At 39.0% G+C, this 13,986-nt stretch overlaps 1 long non-coding RNA gene across 2 annotated transcripts in view; it reads left to right on the plus strand.

The window, feature by feature from the left end:
• LOC121074408 overlaps positions 1 to 13,986 on the plus strand; it is a 504,929-nt gene that overhangs the window by 261,103 nt on the left and 229,840 nt on the right. For both annotated transcript variants that reach the window (XR_005822307.1, XR_005822306.1), the window contains one exon: positions 8,983 to 9,129. This is a non-coding gene — a long non-coding RNA (uncharacterized LOC121074408). The remainder of the gene's footprint in view (positions 1 to 8,982; positions 9,130 to 13,986) is intronic.

Here is a 13,986-nt window from a genome sequence, read left to right on the forward strand (position 1 = left end):
TACATTGTGTTTAAAGCTTTCTCTTGTCTACTGTTTAAATGACAACTCCCCATCAGGTGGTTATAAAGTTTGCAGTTACAAATGGAAGTGTTTTTAAGTATTTATAACCATCTTTGTTTAAATTGTATAGAGGCAAGGTAAGAGAGGCACAGAAAACAGTGCCTTGCTAAAGAGTGTTTTTGTGAAAGGACATTTTCTTATCGAGGACTAAGTCTCTTTTTCCTCCAGCATATGAAATATTTACTTGTTAGGCAGTATCAGGAATACCCATCTTCCATAGTGCTACACCAGCCCAACCCATCAACGTGCTGGTTAATTAAGTGTGACCTAAACCAACTTGACTTGAGCTCTGCATTAAATGCACAAAACCCATTTGAGCTGACCAGCAGCAGAAGTGGTACTCAGAGAAATTGAAAAGGATTTCTCCCAAATGCTTTCTACTTACTTACAGCACTCAAGTAATGGCTGAAGATTAGCATATGACATGACAGATTACATTAAGTCATGTCTTTCCAGTGCTTTATGACAGCACTATCACATTAGCTTCTTAGCACTGGCACATCAAGGCATGCAAATGTTTTCAGACCCTCTTATTCAAATCTACAAGCTGACATGGCAGCCTTGATATGATTATTAGTCATTTGAGAGACTTTAATTCACGTCATCAGATAACAGGTTCTGCTAAAAGGTTAGAGAAACTGTCGGCTTTTAATGAAGCCCTCAAAAAAGACCCTCAAAACCTCACTGCTCACAGAGAGCCTGATTTGACTTTATTGACAAGATCCCCCTAAGAATGATCTTGACTTGAATAAGTAAGCAGGCATCTAGAATGAAAAACACTGACTCCATTTAAAAATTAGACTGAACTAGGTTGAAATCCTGTCTTCCACTTCCCATTTTTTTCTTTCTAGTCTTATCCTAGCTTTGAAGGCAAGGTACTGTGCCCAGAAAATGTTTTCAGCATATGATCTTGAAAGAGGAAAGGTGGAGCGAGGACTGGTCTGATACCTCAGTGGTAGGCTTCCTTTGTCATGCTGAGCGGAGGGTCACTGCAGCTTGACACAAAGGGTTAACTCCTGCTATCTTGTGACCAGGAACAGAGTAGCGTGGTTGCAAAATGTTTGACCTTTTTAGTCTGTATCTATTAATGTGACGTTATATTCAGACATAGTTTTGTGTTAAGTCATGGTGAATCTGCTTTACCTTCCAATAGAAATTTTTTGTAAATGAATTCCACGTAGATCAGTAGAGACTGGCTCAGGCTTTGCTCCCTTTCAGAAGAAAAAGGGATGAGGTGAAAGGCCGTCTCTCTCCTGAGCAGGAGAGAGGGAAGGATCCCGTTCTAGGTAAAAGGGTTATTTGTTGCTAGAGCAGCGATTTGTCTCTGGAGTTGCAAAAGGTATGGGAAAATGCTAATGATCTAAGCCAGCCCCCAAGCCAGAGATGTATCTGCAATGTTGCAGAGAAATTAATCTGAGTTCTTAATCCCTCTGGCATCAGTGTTGCAGTGACCTCCGCATCAGTAGCATCTGTGTCAATATAGTACTACCTGGAGTATGCTGACTTCCAGAAAGGTACTGCCTGGACCTCATTGCAGGCCTGGTGGCTAAATGGTGTGTTTGGTTGGGCTTGTTACCTGCTCCTTTATCATAGCGTAGGGAAGCTGGAGCTTGCTTGTAGAAGACCTTACAGCAAATGGTTTAGAGATATTTTACTTAATGCTTCAGACTATCTAGAACCTCACTTGGTTTGCCTCTCAGCAATATGCTAACTTGCAAAGTGGTAGAGAAATGTATTTGTATGGACAGACACAGTGTATTTAAGCTTATTGTTGCAGTTAACTGTAACTTTTGTCCCAGTTTTTCAAAACACTAATTCGGAGTCCCTAGCATAGGACTTGTATTTGGGTGACTAAGGTGTGCATAGTCTGAGAATGAGTCTAGCAATTGACTGCAGCTGATTGACCTCAGTGTAAAAGATCTGGTTTGTGTCTCCTTTCATGTTGCCTGTGAATGTCAGCCTTTATAGCATGCATGTTCCAGTAAATCTGGTTTTGTTCCTTCTGAATATAAATAGTGCAATGTATATGATGGTGAATATAAATGGTCAGGTAGGTGCAAAAACAGTTGTCCTCTACTGTCTCTCCAGATCCTCCCATCTTCAGTTGCCTTTGCCATTCCTGCAGCTTTGTTCTCAGTGGACCCCTCAGATCTGGTCAACCTACTCTGCTTTTTTTAACGGTCTTCCAGTCTACCAGTCCTTTTTTTGCTTTAGCAAAATGGGCTGTTGTAAATGTCACCAGTCTAATTGGGGTAGTACTTCATCCCATTTCCTCATGGTTAATGACAGCATGAGAGATGAGGTTGTGGAACACCAGCTCCTTTGTTACTGCTCCTGCCCTCATTCTCTAGACCTTTTCTATGCTTAATCATAGCTCCTTACAGTACAACACTGTTCTTGTGATCTGCTATCAACATGGACTGACCTTCTTGTGTATCTGCTTCACTGAGTCTCCATCTCCTCTCAAATCTGTCTCAAAATGTATCTTCAACCTCTTATGCCTGCTGATTTTTCTCTCATTGCATTTATGACCAAGTGTTTTAATTCATTAATCAGTGTCTTTATAACTTCATTCTTTAATTTAAAACATTGCTTGATAATGCTTTGTACAGTGTTTTGAGCCACAGTTTGTAGGAAGGTTGCTATACAACATTGTCACTGTGCTGTATTCTAACCAGACTTTTGCATGTTTCTCTACAACAATAACAAATCTTCAATTACATTATTGTAGAATCATTCAGGTTGGGAAAGACCTCTAAGATCATGAAGTCCAACTGTTAACCTAGCACTACCAAGCCTACCACTAAACCATGCACCACATGTACCCATCTTTTAAATATCTCTAGGGATGGTGACTCCACCGTTTCCCTGGGCAGCCTGTTCCAGTGCCTAACCACCCTGCTGATGAAGAAGTTTCTCCAAATATCCAACCTAAACCTCCCCAGTGCGACCTGAGGTCATTTCCTTGTGTTCTATCACTTCATGCTTGTGAGAAGAGACTGACCTCACCTTGCTACAGCCTCCTTTGAGGTAGCTGTAGAGAGTAAGGTCTCCTCTGAGCCTCCTTTTCTTTAGGCTAAATAACCTGTTTCCTCAGCCAGCCCTCATGAGACTTGTTCTCTAGACCTTTCACCAACTTCTTTGCCCTTTTTAGTACATGCTCTGGCACCTTCATGCCCTTGTAGTGAGGGGCCTAAAACTGAACACAATACTATGTGTGGCCTCACTAGAGCTGAGTACAGGGGAACAATCACTTTCCTGGCCACACTATTTCTGATACAATCCCAAATGCTGTTGGCCTTCTTGGCCACTGCACACTTCTGGCTCATATTCAGCTAGCATTGCTATGTCATTGCTCATAAATTAATTTGCAAGCCTAAAATAAAAATTTGACTTCAGTCTTGCACTCTCTCACATGAGTTTTTCCACTAAGCTTGAAAGAGATTGGAAAGATGTAGGGTCTAGGGCTTCCTGTTTATGGAACCCTCCAGCAGATGAAAATGGGGGGGGTTAGAACAGCTCTCAAGTGCATTGTTGATACTTCCTACCAATGGCAAAAATAAAGAGATACAAAATTGATAAAGACAGGACACAATGGCAGTAACAGGTCATGAAGCTGAAGACACCTTAATATGTTACCGCACCCTGTGGCAGTGGGTGCCCTCCCTTGCATCTGGCACCACTGTCCCTCTGTCAGTGAATGTGATGGTGTAGACACAAGCCTTGAGTTTGTAGTCTGGTAAAATCCCAAACCCAGAAGGGCTTAATCCTGCTTTGATTCAGCAGAAATGGGAAATAGCAAAAAACAGCTTCCAAACCAAAGGTTCCAGTTTGTCCCTTCAGCCAATTCCCAGGAAGGTTTAGCATAGCTACTGACTATTAGGATATGTTTGGCCTGCCTGCATCTATACTGCATGTGCATTTCTGGACCTCATTTACCTGTTCCAAAACACGTCAAGTAGTAGGCTGGGTAGAAGACAGGGATTAGAGAAACACAAATGATTTTAAAAGCCCTGCTGAGTCTCTGAAATTTTTCAGGAGATTCTGTGCTACCAGTTATTTCCATCTTGTAGTTTAATACAAGCTAGAAAATCCATACTGCTTTGTTCCTCTCTGCCTATTTCTTGTGCAAGGAATACATGTTAATAAAGAATCTGTCCAAGACCTTTCATTACTTCCAGCCTCCTGTCATACTAATATTCTCTTTTACACAGGTTATGAGCAGTTCCACTGTCTCAAAATTATTTTAAATGTAATTTAGGCTAGAATGCTGGAGTGACAAATGCCAGTGAGTTGAGAGGGTTTGTTCACTAGAGGTTGCAATCTCTTGCGACAGCTAACTACAGCTCTAATCTTCATTTGCACTCTCCCAGTCCTGTAACAGATTGCATTTCTCTCACCCTTTCTCTCTCTCTGTTATTAATTCTTCACCTTTAAAAAGATTAATACCTTTCAAGAAATGGACTTGTGTGCTGATTCAACTATTCTGAGTGCTAATATATGGAGCCCACAGCACTGAGAACAGCAGTTTGATATCCACCACCTGATGGACCTTGATGTACAGCCACTGTTATCTCAGGTTTTCATGGTTTGTGAGGCTTAACACTTAATGTACTTGTGTACAAAGGTGCTGCTAGTGGGAATGAAGCAATTGCTTTAGGAGTTAAGAGAACTACAGGATAGTTTTAGATTAATTCTACCTGTTAATCATACATTTCAGCATTGAAGGGCTGACCTCAGTACCCGGATTTCTTGTCAACAAGAAAGCTTTCAGTTGCCCTACCTGGGGATCAACACAAATATAAGGTGTGATAAAAGGGAATGGCTGAGCTAAGTGACAGAAATAGCAGGAATCGCTTAAATTTGGCCTCTACCAGAACAGAAGATGATGTTGACTTCACAAGTTATCAGCTCATTTTCTCATTACATTATGCTACTGCTGATATTGAAGAAGTACTTCAAGTTGCCTGCCAGTGAAGCCTTCCAAGGATGAGTTAGATAAAAACTCCATCTTTAAATGCTGGCATTCAAATATCCTCTAGCAATCTAATGATCGTGAAAGTAACGATTATCATTATTACTGATACCTGAAGTTGTATAGAAAGCTTTTTTGTTTAAAAAAAACTTAATTACTTGTGCTGTTATTGATCACTTTCATGCCTTGAGTGGTCTTGTGTTCTTCAAGCATATTGTTTTCTAATTACTTAATTCTAGAAATTTTAAATGTTATGGTACTGAACAGTTGGCCTTTCAGGCTTTCAGGAAATGGCTTACTAGCAAAGGAGAATTCCAGGAGTGTTTTAAGGGAATATAAAGAGAGCCTAAACTGATGCAATGTCTGAGAGGTTAGCTTTTCTCCTTTAGCATGTCCTATCTCTGTATCATCCTGGGCTGTCTTGCCATGTGCATTTTTCTCTCCTTTTAGTCTAACTGTTCTTCATACATCAGTTCTGAGGCCTTGTTTGAATTAGGATAGAAGACTTTCAACTCTTTCCTAACAGATATGGATAGATGTATTTTAACTAGCTGACCTTGAAATGATGAGTATATGCTGTATACCTTATATAGTATACTATACCACCCAGTTCCATGCTTGGTAAGGTTACTTGAGATTTAATCAAGTTTCTCTGAGCATATTGGACTCACTGAGTGCTGGATGATCATGGTTTATGTATTTCTGACACTGAATTGCCTCGGATATCCCAACCAATGCTGCATTCTGAAGTATAAACATACTATGTACTTCAGGTTGCATCAGATTTATTTTAAACGTGAATTAGCTGGTAGATGTGGTGCCCAAACTGCTCTTTAGCTGTCACTTTAAAACGTATATTTAAATCCTAGGCTATATATGACTGGATTTGATTTAGCAATTGGTCTTAAACCACAGTTCAGTTTTAAAGTGAGCCAATGGTTGGTTGTTTTTTTTTGTTTGTTTGTTTTTTGCAGTGACAGAGGATTTCAGAATGAAGTTGATTTGACAAATATTGTGGGCATTATATTTTTATAACATGAAACCTTACCCCCTTGTCACTGAAGTTAAGGGAATCCATTGATTTGTATGTGAAGAATGAATGCAGCCCCACGGCCAACAGGGCTTAAAGACACTGCTTAGTAGAAATCCTTGGGCAGATGGCATTGTCCAAAATACTCTCGGCAAAAGCAACTGATTTAGAAAGCATTTCAACTTTCAGTTTTTCTTGGTGATGTAGTATGACACTTGATAAATGGGTATGTTATTACATGAGGTTGGTATGACCTGGAGTTGAAATTAACTATAGACCTTAGAAATAAACCAGTATTGATACATCTCTAGAGAGAAAATATTGTCATATTAATGGCTGGAATTTGTATGTTGCAAGTCTGTGAATATATTACTGCACGTCTATAAGACCATACAGTGTGTATAATTATGCACATGTACAAGCTGTACTTCTGGTCTGTTGGGAAGATATCATCTTAAGGTCAGTAGAGGGGGGTCCTTACCTTTACAAGGCACTTGTCCATGCCTGTACTTCACTACGTCGTCTAGTATCTCTTGAAAGCACTTGTCTTCAACACTCTGCCTTGCCACGCTGTCTGTGCGGTAAAGATTTTAAAAGAAATTACTGTGTGATGGTAGGAAGTTCATTCTGCTCTGTGTGGGTCCTTGTATGGAAATGGTATAAGGTTTATTTGAGACAATCAGGTCTATTTTAAAGGATATGCAAGCCAGAAAAAATATTTTATGTACTTTAATGTGTATAAATACATCATCTGCAACTATTTTTTGTCATCCAATTTGTCAGTCACTAAGGAGAGAGAGAGAGCCTCACCCACCTTTGCTTTTTGTGTTTGGTGCACCTCTGAAGCCAGCAGGCAGAAAAGGCTCTTGGTCAAGTCTTCATGCAGCTGTGGGGAGCCTGAGCAGTAGGGCTGGCAATGAGGACACCTGGCTGCCACCTCCCTGCACATGCTCTGACCAAGGTTTCCACACTCAATGGGCAGTGTGGCAGGCAGGACTTCTGAGAGCAGAGTAGCACAGTTAGGGCAGGTCCCTGCTCTCCTGAGACCACCTCACAGGGTGTGACGGGATGAATGAAAGTAAGGGCAGCTGAGGATCAGGCTCTGCAGTCCCCATGAAGAATGGGAGAAGCCTTGTGCCTGTCCAGAAGCCAGCTGTCCCCCTGCAGGGCAAGAAGTGACTGTCCCTCAGAGTGATTGTGCAGTGGGTCAGCACTCCGCTTTGCTGCCCAGGACAGCAAGGAGTGGCTTTTATCCCCCAGTCTACATGAACCTCATCATGCTGTTCCTTCCTTCTAGCCAGGAAGGGTTTATGCCCTGTCTTACAGGAAACCATGCTGCATCCTATGACATGGTATATTTGGAACATGAGCGAAGACTGTCTTCCAGCTGCCGCCTTCTGAAGAGACAGCTTGCAGGCAAGCAGGCCAACTTCAGTCTGATGCTGACGCTTTTTTCGTGGCTGTCCAAGAACAGGAGAAAAGCCCATTGTTCAGAGAAGTGACAACAGTAAAGATAAAAAGGAGTTGCCACTGCTTTCTGACGTTACTAAAGGAACTCTATGAGGATTGAAATAAATACGTTATTCACGAAGCTGTTTTTCCTCCTCATTTTACTATGGGGTAAGCCCCTGTGATGCTTTGTTATTTAACACAGGTGTAAGGATGCAGTACATGACTCCCTCCAGTCACTCTTGTGCTTAATTCAGTTGAGGTTCCAGAAGGGCTGAGAGGTTATGGAAGATATAGCTTGCAAAGTAGAAAGAACTGGCACATAGTTGATTGGCTTAATGAGGTGCCCAGCTCCATTTCATCAGCTGAGTGATAGTTCACAGCTTCTCGGACTGCCACGGAATGACAGCAGTGAGACTGGGACAAAAATGCAGTGTTCTAGATAATCACTCCATGATAACAATTAGGAAATCCTAACTAGTTAATGGCACCTAACAGCCTATCTTATGAACTGATATTTAAAAACTAACTCTATCTTTCCTGGTTGTTTTTGGTTCGTGTAACAAGCATAGGTTAGTGGCTCTTATTTTCTTTTGACTTTAATCCTTATTTTCTGTTTTTTATATAATAGCATAAATGTAGTGTTTTAATGGGAAATGTTTGTTTAGGGTAAGTAAAAAAAAAAAAAAGTTTCTATAAAAAGTGTGGCTTAAAAAGAAGCTGGAATTCTAAGTGAAACTACCTGACAGGAGGAGATCCCTCATAACACAATGGGCAGTCACTGTGGAAATCCTTGTCTCATGATGGTATAAATGCTAAAATTTTATACAGGTTTAAAAATGATAGGGGTAGATCACGGGGAAAAAAAATCCATCAAGGGCCATTGTATACAACAGCAGGTGTCTCTGCTGAAAGAATATTCTGGTTAAATTTTGGTACATACTTATCTCTATGTCTGTGTTTTTCAGTGTCTGCTGGACATTGTCAGAGACCAGGATACTTGGCTAGATGGATCTCTTATCTGACATGGTTCTATTAAATACTGCAAAAAAGAAAAGTCTGGGGAAATAACCTTATTTTACTAAAATATTTAATGACTTCTTTATTCTTGTCCTCAACACTGGAATGACAGCAAGATAGACTCTCCTATCTGCGAGGCTGTGTCTGTCCACAGGGTTCTTGGAAATTCTAAATTATGACTGTATTAGCAGCGTGACTTTTGGAGTTGATAAATTGTATTCATTCCCTAAGAAAGAAGGTGTTGCTGGTATGGATAGATTTATTGCTCTATTTCAATAGCAGCCATAAGTGAAAGAGCTATTAGGGCTCTATTGTTAGACAATGGATAATGTTTGTTTGTTTTTTTTGTAGAAATTAAGCAGGAGTAGTCAGCATGGTCATCTAACAACAGGGCCACATGTTCACATCTAAGGAACTGCTGGTTTAACTCTATCCCATTCCCTTCCAGGCACAACGTCATGGTGAAATTCTAAGGAGGCAATCATTGTAACCCCTGGGAGAGAAAGAAGAAATAATGGTTAATCCACTACTGCACAGAGTCCTAAATGCAGTTGTGCAGCAGTGCTGATAAAAGACCAAAACAGCATCCTGTCAGGTAGGTGCACTTCTCTCTTGATTAGAGGAAATATTCCAAAGGAAAAATGGGTCCTTGTCCATTTACTTAAGACAGAAGGTACCTCCATGACCTTCAGCTATAGATCCTGCTCATGTTTGTGGGCCCAGGGAAGAATGGATGTTAGAGACGGGTTTATGGGGAACCAGCAAATAGCTGTAAAGTATTCAGGAAGAGGGCTGTAGAAGAGAGGGAGAAGGACTTGCCATTGGGAAAGGCTGAAAAAGCAAAATTACACAACTAAGCGTGACACAAAAAAGGAACCCCTTTCTTCTCATTTTAGCAATTCCCAAGTGTTTAGAAGTTGTTCATTCACTTAAGGATAAAAATCAGATCTGAGGTGGTATCTTTTACGAGGCTTGTTAGAACTTGATAAAAAGAAAGTTGGCCTCTAGCACAGCATGTTGCCATGAAAGAAACAAGTCTGAAAAGAAGATAAGAATTACAACTCCTTGGATAGGAGAGTCCCAAAGGTTTTACAGATACCAGGTCTCAGTTGAGAAGGACCATGGAGAGACCATAAGAGAGATTCTGTGTTAGCTATGAAGCAGGTGCTCTGGGAGGACGGAAGTCTGAAGGGCATGTGATGTCTGCAAGGGCTGACTAGAGGATACAATGGCAGCATAGCTGATGATAGGTGCCTGCTAAGATTTAAAAACAAACAAAAGCCCACAGAGACCATCAGATAAAAAATAATAAAAATCTATGTAACAGCTAGCATGGTTTGATTCCTGTTTTTTAACCACAGTTAAATTTTAAACGGAGCTGGCTCTTACTAGTTCTTGTCACGTTTAGCATGGTGGTTAGAAGTTTGCATCCTCTAGATTGTAGCTGGATTTTGGATAAACAAAATGATTCTGTTTCCAAGCCAGCTTAATGCTCTCTAACTCCATAAATATTAGCATTCATCTTGGTGCTGTTTCTTGTGCTCCCACTAGTGTTTGCATATGTGTAACCACCAAACACTCACTAAAATATACTACCTGAAAAAGTGATTCAGCCCAGTAGTTGTGCCATGAGGCATATATCTGAAAATTCACACAGAAAAGTGAACAATTCTAGTAAGTGATCTCGTGTATCATACAATCAGTCCTTTTCAGAAGACTTAATACACAGTAAAATACTACCTTGCTTTGCAGAAACTCAGTGCATGCTTGTAAAAGTATCTGTAATGATTTTGAGAGGTCCGTTAGCATATTCACTGGAAAAATTTACAAGATTTTGGAGGTAAAGTAGTGGCATTTCCACATATGCAAATGAAAATAATTTTAAAGACTTGATAATTTTCAAAAACTGTTATTCAATCCACTCATAAGTATATCAATTTGTGTGAGCAGCATATGATTTGTATAAGAAACTTAGCAGTAACAATGCTGGTAGTTTTTCCTAAGATGGCTTATTTAGAGTGATCATTTGAACCTGAAGACAAACTTCTGAAGAAGGTTAAGAAACAAAGTTTCTAGTAGGTAGTTCTTCAGTAATTCTGTTCATTCATGGTACATAACATATAGCAGCATAATGCTCAAGCTTGTATTAAGACTCCATGCAGTTTAGAAAACAAAGTTTAACTCTAAATGTTACTGTAGTTTTATAGTTCTGCTTCTGTAGGAACATTAACTTGCCAATCCATTCTGTACATTCTTCTGTGCCCACAGGTGTAATTCACTTATGAGTACATATAAAATCAATTCTGTATGTGTGAGTTGCTTGTAAGGTGCTTTTTATTCAATAGGTATCAAAGGTTTTTATGAAGGAAGTTAATTATGATCATTGTCTCTACAGGTAGGGAACTGAAACTAAGCAGGGCTTTGTAGATCTGCTGAAGCCGTAAAAGTAGTTCTCAACACTGGTGGTTTTCTGAGAAGCTTTAGGCAGTATGTGACAAATTGTATCTGCTGAACACCTGTCCTGGTCTCTGCAAAACTTTGTTAGAAGTGAACAATTACCCCCAGCAAAATCCTATTTTGGAAGAACAGATATGTAAAGTTTTAGCTGGGTTGATGTTGCTTGGAGGTTCAGTGGGAGGTTTCATAACTGAAGTTAAGGGCAGAAGGCAAACTCCAGTTTTTAAAGTGAAGGTATTTGCATCAATCCATAGCAGTGGAGAGGTAACTGGCACTAATTAAAACAATATAAACACTTTTAAGATTCTAGACTTATTGCAAATCTTATGCCAAATGAAAACACTATACTGCATTTTGCTTGTTTGTTGAACATATGCTGCCCAATAATGTATAGTCTGGAAGTGTATAGATATATGTATATAGATGCAAAAATGTGTATAAATATACCAATGTGTTTCTGTGTATGTACTCTTATATTTTATGATCCATCCTTTCCTTTCTCTTTCTGTAGTAAATCTTAATCCATGTTTTCATTTTTTTGTCTTCCTGGTCTTTGGTTTTAAGGCAACCCTTGTGGCCTTGGGTTTTGCTCTTTCAGCACTACTTGTAGTGCCCATTGCAGTTAGGTTGTGTTTATATGAAAAGCTTAATTGACACTAGCAAAAAAAAAAATTCCTCATTACTTTTCTTAAATAATAAGTGAAAGAAAGTTTTATTTCTATGTGATGACTGAAGCTGCAGAACCTATAGCCTCCATGGTGATAAGATTAAAAATCTGCACATTTTGCCTGCCCTTCAGAATGATTGCAGTTCGTTCTGGTGACATTCCATCTGGGAGTTACTAGTTAGTTCATTCTTATTTGTGAGTAGCCAGTACCTTTCACCCAGGCATGTATAGATTATGGGCTGGACTGCTAAAATGTGTCTCAAGACAGCATCCAGGAGCTAGGGGGAATGACTGCCCTAAGACACCTTTTCTCATCTCTCTTGAACTTGATCCACATCTATTTGAATCATTACTTGTTAAGCTGAGATCAACAAGTAAAATAGCCTTCACAGAAAGCTTTCTGCCAGTTGGTGATTTCTGGAATACAAACCCTTGCCCTGATTCGTAGTCCTGAAGAATGTAAGAGGTTGGTTTTGAGGTAATAAAATCTTCAAACTCTTGTCTGTTGTGAGAAAATTTCCCTTTCACAATGTGGCAGTTCTCTAGCTATTTTATGTTGCTCCAGCCAGCTGAAAAGCATCATGGAATATTGTATATTAGAGTGTTATGCTCTAACTTAAGAAAGTTATCTTCTAGCTGAAATCCAAAACAAAGGGATATTCTAAAATATAGTAATGAAATTGTATACCTGGTTTATGTGCGCAGATCTTTGTAACAAACAGCAAATGGGGAAATTAGTCATAAAAATCCCATTTACCAGTAACAGAGTTTGTGCCTGTAGACTGCTGAGCACCACTATGAATATGGCCAATATAATAAAAAGAGCAATCAGATTTGATGGAAACATTGGTAATCAGATTTTCTAGTAAACTTTTGTAAGAAGTGTTTGTGCTCCTGTTCAGTATATAATCAGGAGGTTGTGGTATTGTACAGTCCCATTTCCAGCAGTTACATTCAACTGCATCTGGTTTCTCCATGTCTTCATTCAAAAAATATGACAATCAGAACAAGAGCATAACAGTAACACAAAGCATGGGGATATTTCAAAAGTCTGGCTGGTCATCTTTAGTAATTGATCATAATTAAAGCCTTTTTTTTTTTTTTTTGCTGAATTTCGTTAAGCTGGTTGACTTTGCCATCATTTTCATGAGTTTCATGGGGGGAAGAATGTGTGGTAGGAAGACTGGGTATGGGTAAATATAAAACAGGTTGTGGATCAGCGTTCTCTGTGGAAACATTTTACTAAATTTTACTTATTTTAGTATCAAGGATTTGTTAATGTGGTTCTGAGGATAAACCATTTGGACAGAAGTTAAAGTAGATTTTTATATGTCAAGTATTTAAAGAAATTACAGATTAGATTACATGTAATTGACTACGTCCTTTAGATTGACAAGTTAGGATGATCTTATTTTCAATAACCTTTTATGTTTAAGGCATTTCTTTAATGGTTTGAGTTGCAGTTTAAAAATAGAAAGTCTATGCATGTGCTTCTGCTTGCTAGGGTACTGCAAACTTGATTTCTGAGGTTGCTGACAGCTTCTGAAAGATTTAGGAACTGTCAGCAGGAAACATTCCCATAGAATCTGTACTGTGAACTTTTTCTGGAAAAACAGCATCATTTAGCAGGTAATATATCTGCAATAAAAGTACAGTTATGCAATAATGTCTCATTAATATGGCAAATCATAACATGGTCTTTTCTACTTTTCTATTCAATTTTAAAAGGAACTTGTGGAAAGAATAAGTTTCCTACTCAACTAGTTGGTTAACTTGGTTTATTTCTGTATATTGTTGTTTTTTAAACTTTGAAATAGCTATTTGATTTGTATGGGAGATAAGTTATGACACTTTATTTTTGAACAAACAGATTTCCACTTGGACTTAGATTAATACAATAGAATTTCCCCCCCCCTTTTTTTAATATGTTAGGATACTGCTGGAGTACTTTGTTTGGTATGTAACTGCTAATTTATCCTTTATGTCTTTACGATCTTGTCAGTGCCTCATGTCTTCCTTAGTTTTTCTAATCTAAAATAATCCCAGTGAAATCCTTTGATTGTCTGTTTGGACCTGATCCACTTCTAAAGCATGAATGTAATGGGCTTTATGGCACTTACTTGGAAGTAATTTATCCAACAGAGTGAATATAGATACTTGTTTTAATAAGAATATGCTTTATGGTAAGTGGGGACAGCTATTTAATTAGCCAAAGGGAAAGCAGTTCATGATACAATCTGTTCCAATCATCGTGGACATTAAACAAAAGTCAGACCAAGTTATTTATGTACATTCACTTTATTTGCAGTTGCTTTGTGTAACTCTTGG

The sequence above is a fragment of the Cygnus olor genome, chromosome 8, assembly GCF_009769625.2.
Source record: "Cygnus olor isolate bCygOlo1 chromosome 8, bCygOlo1.pri.v2, whole genome shotgun sequence".
In the NCBI taxonomy this organism is placed as follows: domain Eukaryota; kingdom Metazoa; phylum Chordata; class Aves; order Anseriformes; family Anatidae; genus Cygnus; species Cygnus olor.